The sequence below is a fragment of the Acinonyx jubatus genome, chromosome B3 (assembly GCF_027475565.1).
Source record: "Acinonyx jubatus isolate Ajub_Pintada_27869175 chromosome B3, VMU_Ajub_asm_v1.0, whole genome shotgun sequence".
NCBI classification, from domain to species: domain Eukaryota; kingdom Metazoa; phylum Chordata; class Mammalia; order Carnivora; family Felidae; genus Acinonyx; species Acinonyx jubatus.
Window position 1 is genome coordinate 113043643 of NC_069386.1, and position 15631 is coordinate 113059273.

At 47.9% G+C, this 15631-nt stretch overlaps 1 protein-coding gene across 3 annotated transcripts in view; it reads left to right on the top strand.

Moving 5' to 3' along the window:
- The first annotated feature begins 6246 nt into the window (after positions 1-6246).
- The window catches only part of SUSD6 (sushi domain containing 6), a 102351-nt gene continuing 92966 nt past the window's right edge, over positions 6247-15631 (top strand). The window contains exon 1 of one of the 3 annotated variants that reach the window (XM_053224617.1): positions 6247-6342. The gene's annotated coding sequence lies outside the window, so the exon portion shown is untranslated. Of the gene's footprint in view, positions 6343-11524; positions 11649-11908; positions 12037-15631 lie in introns of those variants that run through there. The other 2 variants (XM_027066034.2, XM_027066035.2) reach the window with 2 other exon arrangements.

The following is a 15631-nucleotide window of genomic DNA, read 5'->3' on the forward strand; positions in this document are numbered from 1 at the left end:
ACACTGCCTTTGCCCTCAGTCTCTTAGCCCGGCTCCCCTTTCCACTTGCCCCCTGCTGCCTGTGAGAAGCCCACGGGTTCTCATGATAAATGCTGTCACCAAGCCCCACCTCATGCACTGCCTGTCACTACCCAGTGCAGGGCAGGCTTCCTTGGAGTGTCATCTGTGTAGCGGAACAAGATCCCGTGTGCAGAAGGACCCTGCCTCGATTTAATGCTTTTCTTCTGGGAGCACCCAGGTGGCTCCGTTGGTTAAGCATCTGACTCTTGGTTTGGGCTCAGGTCATGATCTCATGGTTCCTGAGTTTAACAGCAGACAGCCCGCTTTGGATCCTCCGTCTCCCTCTCTCTCCACCCCTCCCCTGTGCTTTCTCTCTTTTCTCAAAAATAAACAGTTTATAAACGTTGGCCGTTTTTTTTTTTTTTAATTTTAATGTTTTATTTGTTTTTGAGAGAGAGAAAGACAGAGTGCCAGCAGAGGAGGGGCAAAGAGAGAGGGAGACACAGAACCTGAAGCAGGATCTAGGCTCCGAGCTGTCAGCAGAGTCCGCCGGGGGGGCTTGAACCCACGAACTCAAGATCATGACCTGAGCTGAAGTCAGATGCTCAACCTACTGCGCCATCCAGGCACCCCAAAAATAAACATTTAAGAAAAATAATGCTTTTTTTCTGTCTCGATCTTGAAATTCATAGTAATTTTATCTTTGAAGTAGGTAAATGTTTTATAAGTGCGGGTGGCCGAAACACGGAGCAATGGGCCTCATGTGTCTGCACCACGCATTCCTGGGACAGTCTGGAGCACCACTGGCCAGGAGGGGGCCAGGCCAGACCCGGGCCCAGACTGCTGCCAGTGACAGTGGCAACAGCAGCAACTAGCAACTGTGGGAGAGAGGAGGGGCTCTATAGGAGGGCAGGGACCCCTTGTGGGTGGCTCATTTGCATCCCTGGAGTCCCTCCCTGCAGCATCTTGTTCAAACATTAACTTTCGGGTTTTTGCTGGCATCCAGGCTGTGAACTCTGTCGGTAAATCATTACAAAATAAAAGCATATACAGAGGCCTTGCAATGGAGCTTATCAGGGAATTGTTAGGATTCTTCAAGGAGTTTAGAATCTACGGTTTGGAAAACTGCAAAATTCGCAAAGCGTATATTCACAAGCCTAGAAAGAGAAACTAGATGTAAAAAAAAAAAAAAGTTTATTTTTGAGGGAGAGAATGTGAGTGGGGAAGGGGCAGAGAGAGTACCTTTAGGGGCACCATTTCCCTGCTCTTTGATCAAGAGCTTGCATGTTTTACTTTGCGCTGCGCCCCCCAAATTATGTTGTCTGCTCTGCCTCTGTGCCTTAAAGGTAAAACCCATAAACATATAAACGCTTACATTTTAAGAGTCCATGTAGACTCTAGAGCAGTGGATCTTAACTGAGGCCAATTTTGTCACTGCCCCAGGGGACATGTGGCAATATCTGGAGGCATTTTTTGTTGTCAAGATGAGGGGCTGCTATTGTCATCTAGTGGGTAGAGGTCAGGGATGCTGTTCACCATGCTGCAACGTATAGGGCATTCCCCCCACAACAAGGAGTTGTCCGGTCCAAAATATCAGTAGTGCCACAGTTGAGAAACCGTAAACTAGTATCTCCAAGTGTGATTTTGGACTCACAGAGCAGCATCCCTGGTGGGTTGTTTGAAATGCAGACTCTCAGGCTCCATCCCAGACCTGCTAATTCAGAATCTTCATTTTAATGAGATCCCCGTGTTAATGATCTGTGTGCACATAACATTGAGAAGCACTGAGTTAGGCCATGTGAACGGAATATTTCAGACAAGTGAGAAGAAGCCTTTCTCTGCCCTCCAGTCATACCACGTGAGGCCAGCCCTGCAGGGACCCCAAAGACCACACTGTTCCAGCCACTGCTCGCACATCTCCCAAGGTCCCCCAACCCCCTAGGCATGTAATAGGCAAGCTCAGGTGTAAGGACGCTGTGGACAATGTCTGACAGCACCTCAACCTTGGCGTTCATTTTTATGTTGAACTTGTACCTCTGTCGAGCAATATGCAGAGAAGGCAGGTTGGTGTCAGACCTGAGAAGCTCAAAGCCCTGGCCTGGCTCCCGGATGGTCCCAGGCCTCCCTCTGCTGCAGTGTGCCTCCGTGTACTAGGGACGCGTCCTCAGACATGCTGTTTTCAGAGCCCGGCCTTTGAACATGCTGTGTCCTCCCCATGCCCTTTCCCACTTTGACTGCCTCCCATTGAGCCTTCAAGGCTCACTCATCTGCCCCTTGTGGAAGCTTTTAAGTTTTCCCCAGCGTCTACCAGCAGATGGATCTGTGACAGTGGCCCCAAGCTCCAGGGTCTTCAAGGGAGGGAAAGTCTGGGTGTTTTATGTGAAATCTTCTGATCTTCAAATACTGGCAACTAAATAAAAAAATGAAAGCAAACCACAAGGCAGACCAAACCCCTCTGCAGAAGGCGAGGGCCAAAGGTGGACAATTTGCGGCTGCTGGGCTATGTAGACTCTTGTCCCAGCGTGTTGTCATTATTTGTGGACATCTTTGTCTCCCCACACAGCCTGGCAGCGACTGGAGGTTGAGCCTGGAACACAGAGGTCCTCGGCACGTGCTCGGTGAAGGCGTGAGTAAATGAAGGAGTGAGTGAGTGAATGACCCTGCCCCTTGTTAGATGCTGTGGTGCAGTAGGTTTCTTATTTATTTTTATTTTTTTAATTTTTATTTCTTTTTGAGAGAGAGAGGTACAGAGTGTGAGCGGGGGAGGGGCAGAGAGAAGGGGAGACACAGAATCCAAAGCAGGCTCCAGGCTCTGAGCTGTCAGCACACAGCCCGACGTGGGGCTTGAACTCCTGAGCCGTGAGATCATGACCTGAGCCAAAGTTGGACGCTTAACCGACTGCGCCACCCAGGCGCCCTGGTGCAGTAGGCTTTAAACTGTGGTTTACAGGGGCGCCTGGGTGGCGCAGTCGGTTAAGTGTCGGACTTCAGCCAGGTCACGATCTCGCCGTCCGTGGGTTCGAGCCCCGCGTCAGGCTCTGGGCTGATGGCTCAGAGCCTGGAGCCTGTTTCCGATTGTGTGTCTCCCTCGCTCCCTGCCCCTCCCCCGTTCATGCTCTGTCTCTCTCTGTCCCAAAAATAAATAAAAGTTGAAAAAAAAAATTAAAACAAAAAACAAAAAAAAAACTATGGTTTACAGTGGGCAGCATCACCCCCTTGGGGTTGTTTGGACACGTGTGGGGGTGTTTTTGGTTGCTACAATGGTTGACAGACCCATTGGCATTCAGTGGGTGGCAGTCAGGGTGATAAAAATAGTATCAAGAACTTATTTTGTGCTCACTGTTTGCCAGACTCTGTTCCAAGCACTTTATTGACGTGAACTCACTTCATTTTCACAGCAGCCTTACAAGGTGCATGCCATCATCCCCGTTCCACAGACAGAGGTAGGGACACTACTAGTCCATCCGCAATGGACAGGGAACCATCCACAAGCTCCACAAGACTCTTGTGTGCCCCGCTGGATGTCTATGCAGGGGAAAAAAAATCCTGTTTATAATGATCAAAAATACAACTATCATGTAAATTGCAAAAAAGAGTGGGTTTTATTTTTCAGCATTTTACTAGGAGCTCACCATTTCAGAAAAATCACGCAGCAGGCGCATACATTACACAGGGTATTTGAGTCTCTAAAACTGTGCACCTACATCCATCTGCATTTATAGTTGCCAAAGTCATGGAGACTCTAGGTGCATGCACTGAATTCATTAACTGATTTTGCTCAGTAAACTTTTTATCGAATAACTACATACTTCAGAAAAGTGAACTAGGCAGCCCTTCCTGCCCATGGGTCCTGTCTCCATGCTTTAATAAACTCATCTTTTCGCACCAAAAAAAAAAAAAAAAAAAGTTGACCAATCATAAGTATACATTCTATGAACTTTGGCAAAATGAACACACCTGTGTAATCAGCACTCAGATCAAGAAACAGAACATTCTCAGCATCCGGAGAGTCCCATCCTCCTGCCTTCCTATCATAATTTTCCCTAAAGGTAACCACCATATTGACTTCTAATACCCTATACATTAATTTTGCCCATCTTTGAACTTTATATAAATGGAATCATATGGTGTATACTTTTTTTGTGTCTAGTTTCTTTCAATAAAAATAATATTTGTGAGATTAGTCAGTGTTGTATAAACTGCAGGTTTGTTCTTTCCTGTGGCTGAGTAGTATTCCACTGTATGGATATACCATAATGTATTTATCCATTCTACTGTAGGTGGACTTTGGGGTTGTTTCCAGCTTTTTGCTGTTGTGAATAATGGTGCTGTGAACATTTGTGTTGATGTCTTTTGGGGGGATATGTATGCATTTAATTTTTACAATTACGTATGTAGGCAAGTTATGTGTGATTTTCATTTCATGGTAGTAAGGGGGTGATATAAAATACTTGCTATCCAAAGGAGGCACAGGTTCTGAGGGAGTAATTGAAACCCTTTGGTTTGAAGCAGGTGCTTCTGTCCATGGTCAATTTGTTTGTTCCACAGGGATTGTTCCTCTGTCCTGTGCCCCGTGCTGGGGAGCACCAGGGCTGTTGCTTTGCGGAGGGAGAGATTGGAGAACCTCCTCATAAGGTTACAAAGCAGAAGCTTGCATTCTCATTTCCACCACTAGAGGTCAGGCATTCACAAGGGACTGGGGACTGGCCCACCCCTTCTTCCAGGCAGGCTTCCTCTCAGGGTCCTCCTGCCCCTTCTTCTCCCTTGGTAACTGGAGATCCAGCTCTACCTGGGGAAATTAAAACAAACAAACAAAAACCTTCATAGTGCACCTCACAGGGGGCAGATGGCAGATGGAACTGACTCCCTTTTAGGGTATTAAATATTTTTCACCCACCTTCCCTGTTAAATGGAGAATCTCTGGGGTCTGGCTGTCTCCTAGAGGTACCCACAGGCTCCCTACCCTCACCCTACTGGCTTTGTTGGTGAGTTTATCTAGCACTGGGCCACCAATGCTGGATTCTCTATTCCCACACGGTGACTTCTACAGACACAGGTGTTGATAAATGTTTAACAACTTGTTCTGTGAGTGGGGTCTAATTTGTAGCGTTTGCTAATTTCTGTGATGTAAAAAATTCCACCATGTCTGATTTCAAACTATCAGTGAAATGTTATTGAACGTGGAGCTGGGAAGAGATGTTAAGTACTATAATATACAGCATTCCCATCATGTATAATAGATGTAAATAAACTCAAAAACATTATTTGATAAGGATACAATATAGTAAAATAGTCGGGAAGTGATAAGATTTGAGTACTTATTACTTAAAAATACAATTTACCGGGGTGCCGGGGTGGCTCAGTCATTTGAGCATCTGACTCTTGGTTTCGGCTCAGGTCATGATCTCACGGTTTATGGGTTTGAGCCTTGCATCGGGCTCTGTGCTGACAGTGCGGAGCCTGCTTGGGGTTCTGTCTCCCTCTCTCTGCCCCTACTCCACTCACGCTTTCTCTCCCTCAAAATAAATAAATAAACTTAAGAAATACAATTTATTTAATTTTCCATATATAATTTAATTTTTATTAAAACCCATATTTAACAGCTGAGTCACAAAAATCTTGGCAATTTTACAGTTGGTTCTTGAAACACAGTACAAGCAGACTTCAGCACTGCAGGTAACCGACAGTGATTTCCCTTTAAAAATCACATTTGTTTTTTGCAGTGCAAATTGCGGTTGGATTCTCTAAGAGGTAGGTAGGCCTTGCCCCGATACTTAGTAACTGTGGCCTTGGTCTTATCTTTAATCTCTCTGTACCTCAGTTTCCTCACCTGTAAAATGGAGATAATAGTATTAATACCGACTTCACCAGGTTACCGCAAAGATTAAATGACGTCACGTATGTAAAGCCGTGAGCGTAGTGCCAGACAGACATTGGGACGTAAATTAGCAGTGGCTACCAGAACTTCTGCAGCCCTGTCTCTGCCTCTTCAGACAGTCTGAATGAGGGGGCCCCTCCATTCCTCCATCCACCTGCAGCTCAGAGCTAAGCGGAGCCAATCCACCATTAAGTCACCTGAAACTGAACGCCCAGGGCAGCTTTGAGGAGGAAAGCCATCAAGGGAATGCGGGGTCAAGTGACCCGGAGCAATGTGGGTGGGGTCTGTGTCTGCAAGAGCGTCAGACCTTGGGCTGCCCCGAGTGCCTTCCTTCTTCCCAGCAGGTTGACTCCCAGAGTCACTGCCAGCCCTTGGGCAAAGGGCAGAAAGTAGAAACAAGGAAACAGGGCGACTGGAACCTGTGGAGGGAGCATTGGGTCAGTTCTCCTCTGAAGACATAGCAGGTAAACACTCTCTTTGCTACCTGGGCTTTTCCTTGAATGTAAAACGGGGCTAACACTTTCCCCCAGTTTACCTGGTTTGCGTCAGAGATAAAAATGTCAAAGACTCGTCAGTGCTTCAGAAACGCAGGAGGGGCTGGGTCACCCTCTCACACACGCTCATGGACTGGGCCGCATCAGGTGCATGCTGCCTCAGGTGTACATTTTCCAGGGCTGGGCTCAGGGTTGGGGCAGGCAGGGAATCGTCGTTGCTGTTCTGAGCAGCCCTGCCCTGACCTCTGACCTCTGCAAAGCCCCCCTGCCTGGAGGCCAACAGGACCTGGGTCACCGAGCCTGGCTCTCAAAGCTTCCTGACTTGTCAGGGGTCACAGGCTGCTAACATAACAGAGGAAAGGTACTGGCAGAGGCCTGTGTATTCAGACCAACCACCTGAGCTGATGATCTTCCTCCTCAGGCTGGGAGCCGCCCCTCAACTCTGCTGGCTCAGCACTGCCTGGCCCACCCATCTTGGACTCTGACTTTCTGTGAAGACATCCTCATGCTCTGGGGTCAAGTGGGTTTTCTTATTTACTGTCATGGGGCTTTGAAATCTGCCCAAGGAATCTTGCATCAAAACAAGAAAACCTCAGGGCACCTGGGTGGCTTAGTTAAGCGTCTGATTTCGGCTCAGATCATCATCTCACAGTTTGTGAGTTTGAGCCTCGAATGGGGCTCTTTGCTGTTCTTATGGATCCCTCTTTGGATCCTCTGTCTCCTCTCTCTGCCCCTCTTTCTGTCTCTCTCTCTCAAAATTAAATAAACTTAAAAAAAAAAAAAAGAAATCCCATGCTAACTCCTGTGTGAGGTCAGACAAACCAGTAATCTGCTCTGTGTCTCAACTTCCTTATAGGTGAAAGTATGGCATTAATAATGTCTCATTTTATGGGGATGTTGTGTAGATAAAATGAGCTGGTATGCAAGAAAGCATTTTCAAGAAGATCAAGAGATATGTAAGGACAATTTGTGTCATTATTTGCTATTTTTATTGAGGGTAGAAGGGGCCATATATGATGTATTTGGAAAAGTATAACTTTAGGAACAAACACAAATGAATTCTTGTTTTGCAACATACATGCTATGTAGTTTTTTTTAAATTTTTTAAATGTTTTTATTTATTTTTGAGACAGAGAGACAGAGCATGAGCAGGGGAGGGGCAGAGAGAGAGGGACACACAGAATCTGAAGCAGGCTCCAGGCTCCCAGCTGTCAGCCCAGAGCCCAACGTGGAGCTTGAACCCACGGACTGTGAGATCATGGCCTGAGCTGAAGTCGGACGCCCAACGGACTGAGCCACACCGACGCCCCTATGTAGTATTTGATGTTACAAAAATGTCTTCTGAGGCTGTTTCCTCCTGTGTGAAATGTTAATTTGGAGAGTTGTTGTCAAAATTAATGGCTACATGAATAAAGTCTTCTAAGTACCTAGCACACAGTAAGTGCTCAATTAACAGTAGCTGTGATTCCTGCTGTTAAACAGATGACGATAGCAACACAGATCCCAAGTACTGATTCCCAACTTTTTCCTCTCCTTTACTTCCTGCCCTTTAAGTGGTAAAAGCACAAGCTCCTAGTCACATTCCTGGAAAAGGAAGAAAACCATGCCTTCTGACTCATACCACAGGAGTGACCAACTCCTCTCGATTTGACAGGAGGACTCTCCTAGTTTTAGCCCAGAGGTCCCAAGTCCCACAGGCCCTCTGGGCCCCAGCCAAACTGGGACAATTGACCACTCACCACCAACTCGGGTTCAACTCCGAGCCATCTTCCAGTACCTAGGCTTAGAGTACTAGGATTTGTACTGGAAATCTGGAAGGACCCAAGAACACGACCAGCTCAAAGAGCCATTTTAAGTCCTTTTAGCACAAGACAGGGTCTAGATAAATAAATGAAAATAAAAAATTAGCTCTGGTCCTAGAAGTCATTATGGTAGGTGTAAGATACAAAAAATTAATTCTGAAGACCACATATTATATAATACCATTTATATAAAATGTCTGGAAGAGGTAAATCTATGGGTAAAGAACGTAGCTTATTGGTTGCAGGGTAGAGGTGGGGAGTGACTGCTAATGGGTATAGAGTTTCTTTTTGGGATCATGAAAATGTTGATTGTGGTAATGGTTGCACAACTCTGTAAATGCACTAAAACCCATTGAATTATATACTTTAAATACATAATTATACATTTAAACTGTAATTGTATGGTATGTGAACTGTGTCTCAATAAAGCTGTTGAATTAAGAAAACACAAAATTTGAAAACAATATTTTTGGGGGCTTATTTTGAGAGAGAGAAAAAGAGCAAGCGGGGGTGGGGCAGAGAGAGAGAGAGAGAGAGAGAGAGAGAGAGAGAGAGAGAGAATCCTAAGCAGGCTCCATGCTCAGTAATGAACCCGATACACAGGGCTGGTTCTCATTAAGGTAAGGTCAGTCATGACCTGAGCCAAAATCAAGAGTTTGACACTTAACGGACTGAGCCACCCAGGTGCCCCTAAGATAATTTTTGACTTAAAAAAAGGGTTCTTCCACATTAGAATCTCTAAGTCTAAATTATTCTTTTTTTTCTAAGCCTGTATTATTTAAAAAAAAATTTTTTTTTAAATTTTGGAGAGAGAGAGTGCACAAGTGGGGCAGCGGGGCAGAGGGGGAGACAGACAGAGAGAGAGAGAGAGAGAGTCTTAAGCACGCTTTATGCTCAGCACAGAGCCTGTAAATCTAAATTATTCTTAACCCTCATTTTAAGAATTATCTTTTCAATGGCATAATAATGTTTAACCTAGGCTGTGAAATACCACCCCAATGTTGCAGGTAAGATGAGTAAGACCCACAGCAGAATGTAAAGAGGCTTTTGCTCAGTTCTGTAGGAGGCCTGTGGAGCCTCAAGCAGGAGGGGAAATGTGGGAGAGGAGAGGCTGGGGAGCCAGCATTTACAAAGGAAGAAAAGAGATTCACCCCGCATCCTGTAATAGAAAGCAGAAAGAAATATGTGCTAAACTGAGGCTTGTCCAAGATGCCATAGAATGGAAGAAGGAGAGCAAAGGTGGCAAGGGTAAGTGGGAAGGACATTCCAGGCCCAGGGAATAGTGTGAGCACAAGTTCTGAGATGTGAAGTAGGTAGCATGTTTGAGGTACAGAGGGGGTATGTAGGATGTATGGAAGGATGGAGAAGACTTGGGACAGATTGTGGAGAGCCCTGGACACAGTCCTTGCTTGGGAGTTTGATTTCATTCTGTGGACACTGGGGGCACCCAGGGGACGATTTTTAAGAAGTGAGTTACCGATCTGCAGAGGGTCTAGAAGCCATTTTACAGTGTGAGAGGTGGTGAGTCTTGCATGAAGTCACTGAGCTGGTTAGTGGCAAAAAGCCAGGGGATCTGATGGCTGGCCTAATCCATATTCCGTTACACCAAGCTGCCTTTGTAGGTAATCTGCCCACCTTTTTTTTCCTCTCCATTTGTCTTCTCTAATTCTTCCTCCATCCTTTCCCTTGTCCCCTTCCTGGGCCTTGGGTGTGCCTGGTGTGTACTTGCAGCCCACACAGGGTTGCTGAGCTCTGTTGCAGATCCAGGCCAAGCTAATACTTGCTTTTCAACCCCCTGGTGGTCTGGGTAGTGCAACCCCAGTAGAGAGGGAAAATGAGGAGGAAGGGAGGGATGCCCAGCAGGAAGGCAAGAGAGAAAGAAGGCAGAGCAAGGACAGACATAATGGAAAAGGTAGCTACAGCCACAGGTTCTGAGGGGCCTAGAAGGGGAGGGTTCCCTTGGGGATGGGTGCCTGTGCATGGGGTGGTGAGGAACACTCTGCTTGTCTGGTTTGAGCTACCTCAAGGACTTGCCCTGGTAATTCACAGCATCTTCTCAGAGCACCTACTAGAACTAGGTTTGCTGAGAGGTCCTGCGGGGGGAGTATCCTGTCCAAAGGGCATCTGGGAGAAAGGGCTTGCCTGACCCAATCTGCAGCTGGAGCCTGAATTCTCAGGTAGGAGAGCTGCAACATTTATTGAGCCAGCGAGCATCTCTGAACAGGCACTGCATGAGGCCCTGGGGCACAAAGACAGTAAGTCACCATCTTGGCCATGAACGGGCCACAAGCCCTGTAAACACCCAAACAGAGGACTTATCTCCCAGGGTTGCAGTGAGATCACCAACAAATGATGTAGTGATACAGTGCACAAACTGTTGGCATAGTATATGCTGGAAAACAGCCCAAAGGGGCAAGGCTCAGGATGGGAAACAAAGTTAGGAGTATGACAGGGTCCTAGCCCTGACTCTGCCAATTCTTGCTTTTAACTACTGTTTTCTCAACCTTGAGATCCATTGAGTGCTTTCATTATGCTGAGAAATCACTTCGGAATGCTTCTTAAAATAGATCCCAGAATCCGATCCTAGCTTTACTTAGTCAGAATGGCTGGAGACTATCCCAAATCTGCATTTTTCAAGCACCCCCCCCCCCCCCCCCAACCCCGGGACAACTTGGAGCTTGTTCATCTACGCTACACAGTCTGGGAAGCACTTCTGAATAGGGAGATAATGATCTGCATCAGCCCTAGGTCTGGCAAGCGATTCAAGACCTAACAAGGCAACCAACGTGCGTGGAAAGTGTCCTGTGAACCTGAGAGCAAATTATTTGCAAATAATAGTAATCCAATAATCCTAATAACATCCAAAATATCCACAAAATAATGATAGTAAAAGAACTGGAGAGCGCACTGCAAACGCGGCGCAGGCTAGGTCGGTACCACGGCCCCGGCCACTCCAGCGCAGTTGGCGTGACTGTCCCTTTAAGCAGTCCCCCGCGCCCGCCTCCCCCCGTCACGGCTCCAGGCTCGCCTCCCGCGGGGCGTGCGGCCCCGCCGGCGGCGCGTGCGTGCTGGCAGCGGTCGATCTGCAGGGCCTCCCAGCGGGGCGGTCCCGGCGGCGCGACGCCGGCGCTTGTTGCGTGCGCGCCTGACCCCGCCCCTTGCCCGCCCCTTCCCCTCCCCCCGCACTCCGCGGTCCTCCCCCGCCCGCGCGGTACAGCTGGGCCAGTGACGCGGGAGCTACCGCCGCCGCCACTGCCGTCGCCACCGCGTTCCATTCTCCTAAGCCGGCGACAGCGTCGCCCCCAGCCTCCCGCCGCCTTCTCCCGCAGCGCGGGCCAGCGCCAGCCAGACCAGGCACGCAGGGCCTCGCCTAGACCCGAGAGGGTTACGGGCGCGCGCAGGCGGCAGAGCGGATCCCGGCGCTGCGGAAGCTTCGAGCGCCCCCCTCGCGGAGGTCGCGGTGCCGTTCCCCGGGTGAGTTGTCACTGCGGCCCGGGGGCGGCGGGGCCAGGCATTGTGTCACTGGCGCGCCCCGCGGGCTGTCAGGGGCGCCGGGCTGGTGCGCACTGCTCTGGAGGGACGTCGGGGAGCCCCGGCCGGCCGCCCGGCGTCTGCTGCTGTGTGCGCTGGCCCCGCTGTCACCCGGACGGCCGCGCGAGGGGCCGGGAGGGCCACCGGGGAGGCTGACCCGGCGGCGGCGTGGGCTGCGCCGAGGCCGGGAGGAGGACCGGACTGCCGGTCTTCGGCTGCGAGCTGGTGGCCGGGACCGGGGCGCGCCGCCCGGCCTCGCCCGCCGTGGGGGTCGTGCTCCCTGCCCGGGAGTCAGGGCGGAGACCACACTTTGCGGGTCGCGGGAGAGAAGGTAGGCGGAGGCCCTCTTTCTTATTGCTGTTATTTTCCCCTCGGGCCGACCAAAGCCGCCGGTCCTGCGCCGGGCAGGGTTGGCTTGGCGACGGTGGATTTCCTGAGGAAATCTTGGAGCCTGTGTGTGGGAGCATCGGAGCTTTCTGGAGCCTCCGCGCCTCGTCTGGTCTTTAATCTCAAAAACTTTACTTATTATCCGGGCTGAGACTCACCGAAACCACTTCCTGTTTATATATGTAGACTTGCTTTCTTACTCCTGGCTTTTGGGGACTCCAGATATTGGTGGAGGTCTGACTCTCCAGCGTCTTCCGGCTGTGGGGCTGTTGAATTGGAAAGTTACCTGTAACAAGGTTAGCATGGGGTGTGGGTGAGGTGGGACCACAAGACTCAGGAGGAAAGAGGAGTCACAATCAAGTCTTTGGCTGGCTAGGGGGAAGTTCATGTCTTGGCCCAGAGGCCTGATACTGCTGTTCCCACAGAACGTACTCTCCGTGGCAGGCGGCTCGCAGGGCTTTGTTGCTCTTGCTAACTGGGCTTGTGTCAGCTCTGTGCAGAGGTGCAGTGAAACTACCCAGTTCACTTAACTGGAGGAGGCATTTACTCCCTTTCGAGATCTGCAGCGGTAGGAGTACGAAGTGTCTTTCCATCCTCAGCAGTGGTGAATTCATTTCTTGCTTTTTTCATTCCTCTGGTTTAAAACATATGTCTGAAGGATGCACACACCTTTTCTCTTTGGGGAATTCCACACCCAAATTGTCCCCATCTAGTGGAGGCTAGTAGAGACATGTTCGTGGCATTGAGTTTTGAATTTTCTGGGCTTTGCATTTTTAGCTAGATGCAGATTCAGCCTGAAATGAAAATTTTCAGTTGGTTGGGTGGAGAAGCGGAAGTAGGTTTACCTCCCCCTCCGTAAAAGAGGTGTTTAATAAAACAACAATAACAGCAATGATAGGAAGAGTTCTTGAGGACTGTGTACGAAGCTTTGTATCAAGAACTACTTTCTTGATCTCATTTAATAACAGACTTTTGTGGTATATATATATATATATATATATATATATATAATTTTAATGTTTATTTTTGAGAGAGAGAGGCAGAGCACAAGTAGGGGAGGGGCAGACAGAGAGGGAGACACAGAATCTGAGACAGGCTCCAGGTCCTGAGCTGTCAGCACAGAGCCCGACGTAGCCCTTGAACTCGCGAGCTGTGAGATCATGACCTGAGCCCGTCAGACGCTTAACAGACTGAGCCACTTAGGCGCCCCTAGGTATTGTTACTGTTCCCCCCTCCTTTTTTTTTTTCAGTTGAAACCAAAGCCAAACAAATAACTTGCCCAGAGTCATAAAAGTAGCCCATGGTAGAGCCCACACTTTAACTGCTAGATTCTACTGTTAGCTTCTAATTTGCTTGCCATTTGGTAAAATTCAAAATGGAGTATTTCTAGAACTTTTTCAAAGCACTACTTCTTCAGGCTTTCTCATATCATGAGCACCCATAACTCTCCCAGGTACACATTTATGGTATGTGCACAATAATCATTTGCTTATTTATTCCTTCATTCAGTATTCACAAGTATTTATGTGATACAGAATGTATGCCCGGCACTGTGCTAGGTTTTGGAGATACCGCAGTGAGTAAGAATCCAGCCATGCCCTCATGGAGTTCGTGGTCTTTAAGTCAGTGTATTTTGATTTATGTTGTTAACTTTCATTGGCAACCATTTGCTGCTTAAGGAACTTCTGTCCGGTAAGTTAAATTAGAGGAGACTACTGGTATGAAGCCTGATAGATAGGACTTCCTGTCCACAGAGTGGCTTTTTGGATACTGTAGTAGACATGGCATATGAAACAAATCCTCACCTATAGCTAGATCGGGGGGTATCAGGTCCCTGGGTGCTCAGAGTAGGACTGACCCCCTCCCCCCACCCCCAAACCCAGTGTCACATGGCAGTGTTCAACTTATTTGCTGAGGCCTGCTTTCTCAAAGCCCAGAATTTAGGCAACAGAAAGAAGAAGAAAGGTAGAATGAGGTGTTACAGATGCAGCCTGGTGGATGAAGAGACCTCAGCACTTTGTTTGGTTTCCTGGCAGGTGTCTGTTGTGTGGTGGCTGAACTTGTGCTCTTATGTAATGGTGCATCTCCTGGCAGGGGCTTTCCTCCTTTGCTGTTGCCAGGGCAGCAATTTCTACAGCTACCCTCCCATTCCATACACACATAGGCACTCTCTGAAGGTAATAAGGCATCTGGCTTTTTAAAAGTAAGAGCTTATTTCAGGTTTATTGCTACTAAGCATTATTTCACTCCCTCCGTACTTTTCCGTCCTCCTGATAAAAACTTGCCTTATGTTTTAAATTTTTCCCGTGCTCTTTTCCCATATCCTTAGGTGTTTTGACAACCAGATAACTATGCTTGCTACAGTTGACTCTTAAAGAACACGGGATTAGGGGCACTGATCCCTATGCAGTCGAAAATCTATGTATAACTTTGACTCCTCTCAAACTTTGCTCATAGCCTACTGTTGACAGGAAGCCTTACTGATAACATAAGCTGTTGATTAACACTTGTTTTGTATGTTACATGTATTATATACTGCATTAGTACAATAAAGTAAGCTGGAGAAAAAAGTTACAAAGAAAATCACAAGAAAGAGAAAATAACACTTACAATACTGTACCGCAAAAAATCTGTGTGGAAGTGGACCCACACAGTTCAAACCAGTGTTGTTGAAGGGTCACCTGTGCTGGTGCCTGTCTCTGGGCTCAGAGAATGATATCTTTAAAAAAAATCCGAGTCACTTAATCTAACTCATTTCTGTACTAAAACCAGTGAAACTGTGAAGTCTTTAGCAGAACTGCTTGTGGGCTGAGAAGGAAGACCAGAGAGCAGATATGCCGTTTTTTCCCCTCTAGTTCCCCTGAGAGGCAACCCGGGACTGTAAAGCCCACTGGGAAGCCTGAATGTCAGCAGACCCCCTGGTACTGGTTGTGTAATTGCCATGCAGGAAGCATTTTACTCAGCTCCTGACATGACATGTGGTCTCCTAGTTGAAGCTGATCAGTGGGATTCACTTTCCTCCTTCTGTCTTCCTGGACAGTAGGAAAGTCTTGTTGTTTAGAGGCATTCCTTTAAGTAGTAGGAGGAAGAACAAATAGAGGAGAAAGAACGCATATTTGAAAGCAGACTTGAGTGTTGAGGATTAGGACAGTTGGGTTAAGGGTAAGCATTAGGACAAATATGTATATGATAATAGAGACTCTTTTTCCTGGTTTCTCCTCAAGAAGGCTTCAGTCTTGGGGCCACCCACATATTCCACTATCGTGAGATTTCATTGAGTGGAATGGTTTTTTAAAAAATAATATATATTTTTAAAGTTTATTTATTTTGAGGGAGAGAGTGCGTGGGGAGCGGAGGGGCAGAGAGAGAGAATCCGGAGCAGGCTCCACGCTGTTGGCATGAAGCCTGATGTGGGGCTCGATCTCACGAATCCAAGCTCATGACCTGAGCCGAAAACAAAAGTCAGACGCTTAACTGACTGAGCCACCCAGGCACCCCTAAAAAATTAACATTCTTAAGTTTTGGTGCCACATTGCAGG